This window comes from Mastomys coucha, unplaced genomic scaffold, assembly GCF_008632895.1.
Source record: "Mastomys coucha isolate ucsf_1 unplaced genomic scaffold, UCSF_Mcou_1 pScaffold22, whole genome shotgun sequence".
Taxonomy (NCBI): Eukaryota; Metazoa; Chordata; class Mammalia; order Rodentia; family Muridae; genus Mastomys; species Mastomys coucha.
In genome coordinates this window covers 230,798,304-230,803,377 of record NW_022196905.1, presented here as the reverse complement: position 1 = coordinate 230,803,377, position 5,074 = coordinate 230,798,304, and positions in this window count along the sequence as shown.

Below are 5,074 nucleotides of genomic sequence, written 5' to 3'. Positions count from 1 at the left end.
AAAAAAAAAAAAAAACATGGTTCAGGTTGAACCAAAAGGAAGCTGCTTTCTTGTATGACACTAGCAATGGTTGGCAACAGAAAATAAAACTATTCCCCGGAGTTTTTCCTCGTGGCATTGTGGCCTGACCTTGAGGGTCCTTATAAGTGGAGGTGAGAAGTTGCATGTCCTAGCTGAGGGGATCTGGTACCAAATGCACTCCGGGGGATCTTCTAAGGCCCAGCCTAGAGGCTGGCAGGCACATTAGGGAGACTATAGTTCACCCGGCTCATTTTACAGATTAGGAAACTGAGGTCTGGGGCATCATTTTTCTTGGCTGTTAAACTACAGGGAATGTGGAACAAGGACCAATCTGAAGCAGTAGGCTGGAGGTAAACTGTAGAAGGCCATGAGAGCCAAGCTCTGAGCTTAACAAGCTCTGAATCCCTAAGAGGCAACGCTCTGGGGCGCTGTGCTACAACCCTACGCTATACCTCATCAAATCTTCATAGCATTTTTTTCCCATCCACACAGAGACTCAGAGAGTCAAAGCCACGTGCCCAAGTCCCTAAAGCTGATAAGTGGCAAAACAGGTGCCCACACCTGGAGTTGTCTACCCCCAGAGCCTGCTCTTGACCTCTGTGTGACACGCAAGAGAGAAGGGAACAGGGGATTTTGGAAAGAGATTCCATTATCTGGACAGTTTTTCTGTTCCTTAACTCTTCAGCTTCCCGAGTTCTACAGTGGTTTATGGACTGGAAGATTGGGTTTCATATTCAGGAGAAGCCCCACCCCCTTTTAAACACAGCTGTCTTGGAGGGTGGGGAGGAGGCCTGTTCTAAACAGGAGTTGTTTAACTAATTGCCAATTATCTCTGAATAGGCTACGGTTTCCAACAGCTGGGAGGGATTTTGGTCCCTATCCACTGCTGATGTTGCTGGGACTTGGCATGTAGTAAGAAACTCTTGGCCTCTTACTGCAGACAAGCCCGTGCTTCGCCCTCCTCTACGCTTCGTGGCTGATAGGCGAACCAGAGTAGGAGGGTGCTGACTGCAGATGCAGGAAGCTGGGTACCCTCTCCTTCTCCCTCCCTGCTCTGACTAGCAGAACCTGGTAGAGAGAAGGATAGACTCCTCCCCCGGGATTTCTTCCCATGATGCCCTGCCCAGTGCACAGCAGTGTCTCTCTGTATGTACAGAGTTCTCACTGAAAACTAAGACAATCCTTGCTTACCTCCTGCTCCATAAAATACTCAGAAAGCTGAGGCAGGAGGACTACCATTTCTAAGTCAGCCAGTACTAAGCGAGAGGGAAGGAGGGGGGAAGGAGGGAGAGAGAGACAGAGAAACAGAGAGAGAGAGAGACAGAGACAGAGACAGAGACAGAGACAGACAGAGAGACAGACAGACAGACAGACAGAGACAGAGAGAGACTCTAATAGAAGCCGCCAGAAGACCCCCAAGGCAGATGGGTGATGTTAATTGTCCCTTCTGGCTATATCTGCCAATTCTCAGGAATAGACTGAAGGGCAACCCTTTGTAAATGTTAATCTCCTTATGCTAAAGATATTGAACTGTCTTTGATGTTCCCAAACATGTTGACTCCTATCATGGCAGGTGTGTGGCCTCCACAGGCCAAGCACTTGCTCTGTCTGTTGCCTCTCTCCAGGGGCCGAATGATGGGGTACTCACCTCAGCTGAAAAATGAACAAACCCCACCTTGAAAGCTAAGCACGGGATGGGGTGCAGGCAAGGGTGACACTCAGGGTCACCTCACTCCATTCCTGGAGATTAAACCCAGTCAGAGCCATGTTCTCAGCCAAGACCCACCAAATCCAGGCTTGTGACAATCTTCTGCCGACCAAAGGCAAAGGTTCTGCAACACACTCCTGTTTGTATTGGTTAAAATGGTGCTAGTTGCTGTAAGGACCAATGACAAACCTGTATAACAGCTCCACCACAGTGGAAGTTTGTCTGTCTTTGACATCAAGCAGAAATGGAGCTCCTGAGGAGGGCAGTCACCTCCAAGTGATGATGGAGGAAGGCAGATGTGTCCTATCTTGTGGGCCTTTGGATTTTGTTCTTTTGTTTTGTTTGTTTGGTTGGTTGGTTGGTTTTGTTTTGTTTTGTTTTTCTTTTCTTTTACCTTTGTAGTTTCCAAAATGGCAGGACTTAATGGGTGATGGGGGTGGGGGTGGGGATGGGGGAGTGGGGTGGGAGTGCTGGCATGAAGCTAGAACACCATCACTTTATGTCATCATCTTCTCTCTCTCTCTCTCTCTCTCTCTCTCTCTCTCTCTCTCTCTCTCTCTCTCTCTTTCTCTGTGTGTGTGTGTGTGTGTCTGTCTGTCTGTCTGTCTGTCTGTCTGTTGGTCTGTCTCTTCTCCCTTCCCTCTCCTTCCTACCCATCCCGATACCCCCCTCTTTTAGTGCTAAAGATTGAACTCGGGGGTCCTGCACATGTTGGATGAAAGCTCTCCCTTGGAGCTGTATCAGCAGGCTCCATCCCTTCTCACCACCCAGTCACAGGAATCACAGGGAAGAAACAATGAGAAAAATAATACTGAGCTTGGAGCTCATTCCTGCTGCTATCCTACACCATAGAAGTGGGTGTGTGGTTCCTTGCCACACACTTAGCCTATATGTCACCTACTGTAGCTATGAGGAAACAGCTGCTGACTAGAAGTTCAAGTTTCAAAGGGTGTCTTTGGGTGAGACACTTCATCTTTCTGAACTTGCTTTCCTAATCTGTAGAATGGAGATGGCTGGTCCAGGATGGGAAGAGATAAAAGTGCCGGTGTGTTATGGCTGTTGAGTGCTTTTCTGTAACTGTGACCACATCCATTGTCTTGCTTATCACCAGGATGAAATACCTGACAGAAACTGCTGACCTGAAGAAAGACTTATTTTGGCTTGATGTTTCAGGGAGCTTCCATCCATGGTTACCAGTCCCTGTGTGTTTGGCAGGACCTCATGGCAGTGAGGCTGTGAGACTGACAAATATGTGGGCTTCTCCACCGCTATATACAGGAAGCAGAAAATATTCAAGGAGTAGGGGAGGGGAAGGCCCATGAACCTGCGTTTCAAGCACATTCCCCCATAGTTTCTACAACCCCTCTAGACAGAACCACTAACAGGGGACCAATCCTTAATATGTCGGCCTCTGGGGGAGGGGGCACATTATATCCAAACCATAACAACTAAGCTGGAACCTTGTGGTGATTTAGGGAGCATATGAGACCATTGGAAATGTATCTAGATTCCAAGTTTCCCTTGGGGATAGGGCTAGCGGGATCAGGCTGGCAACATTATGTCCACATTCCTATATGGTAACAATTAGCTGGAGCTGTGGTGGTCAAGGTCCCTGCAGCTCCCAGCACATCCACAGGGGGCGTGCTTTGAGACCCCCATACTTACGAAAGTCCTAGAGAGTGCTCGGGAAGCTTCAGCAATGATTTATTTTTATATTTTTGTTTTCAAAGGAACTCAGTCTTTTCCAGAGCAGTGGGCTAGGCTCTTAGATGCAGTCAGAGGTACAGGCACCCGGAGACCACTGGCTTTGGGAGCTCATCAGCTCCAGAATTGGCTCATTAACAGCTAAAGCTGAGATTCTTTCCATCGCTGGTGTTTTTGTCTTAGAAGAACAATGTGGTGCTGTTAATACCACACCACAGACTTCAGAATCCTGTGGATGGATATATATATATATATATATATATATATATATATATATATATATGATAACGAATAGGAATTTCTGAAGAGGGTTTTATTCCCGAACTTGGAACCCTGTGAGTCTCGTAACATGATTGGGAAGTCAGCCTGCTGGGGCTAGTGCTGGCAAGAATGAATGACTGACAGCTGTAATTGATTGGCACCAGTGAGGATGCCAAGGGTCCAACTTTGCGGGGCAAGCTGGCTAGCTCCTGCCAATGTCTGCCTGGATATTGCTAGGAAGGCAGGGGATGAGCAATCAGAGAAGACTTTTAATGATCTGTTGACAGAAAGAAGTTAAGACATGATTATAATGGCCAGAGCAAGGAAGCAAGGGAGTAAGGGAAGGGAGGAGAAGAGGGATGGGGGAGGGGGAGGAAGAGAAATATGCAAAAGATAAGAGGCAGGAGGAGGGAGGATGAAAATAAGAACTTTGATAAGGTTTGATGCTGTAACAAATGACCCAGTGTCTCAATGACTTCAAAAAAGTGTTTGCTTCTCCCTCATGGTATTCACCCATTAAAGGTCAGCAGGGACCTTGGTTCCACATCATCTTCTTTCTGGAGTTATTGGCAATAGGAACAGAGTGGAGGGTAAATGGTATAGTGTTTTAGTCTCTCGCTGGAAGCGACCCTTTTCACTTCTAGGCATACAGAGCGACTGGGGGGTCAACCAGCAAGCAGCCTAGGAATAGCCTGAATTTCTATTTCTCTGATGACCCCAGCAATTTTGAAACTTGGGCTACATAAATGAACAGAAATACTGACTCCCTCAACCAAAAGTCCAGTGATAACCCCAGCAGACTCAGGCAGGCAAATCGTAATGCAGGGAGTCAAAGCCCCTCAGCTCAGGTCTCCTTCCAGGCTTCCGCTCTGGGCTCTGTTCTGGAGTACAGTGGGAAAAAAGCTCTGGAAGCTTCTATGTCTCTCTCATTTTAATAATTGTATTGTAAGTTTCCCCTGGCGGCGGGTGGGGAGCAGTCTGTACTCAAAGAAAGGAGTGTTGGCTTTGCCTCAGTCACTTGTCAGGCCCTGGAACAGAAATTGAATTAAGAGCATCCAAAGTGCCGGGCAGTGGTGGTGCATGCCTTTAATCCCAGCACTTGGGAGGCAGAGGCAGGCAGATTTCTGAGTTCGAGGCCAGCCTGGTCTACAGAATGAGTTCCAGGACAGCCAGGGATACACAGAGAAACCCTGTCCCCAAAAAAACAAACAAACAAACAAACAAAAAAGAACATCCAAAGTATAGGAATCGAGTCCAGGGAAAAATTCAGGATCTAAGATGGAGAATCTGTTTGGTGGTGGTGGTGGTAGTGATGGTGATGATGGTGGTGGTGGTGGTGGTGATGGTGGTGGTGGTGGTGATGGTGATGGTGATGGTGGT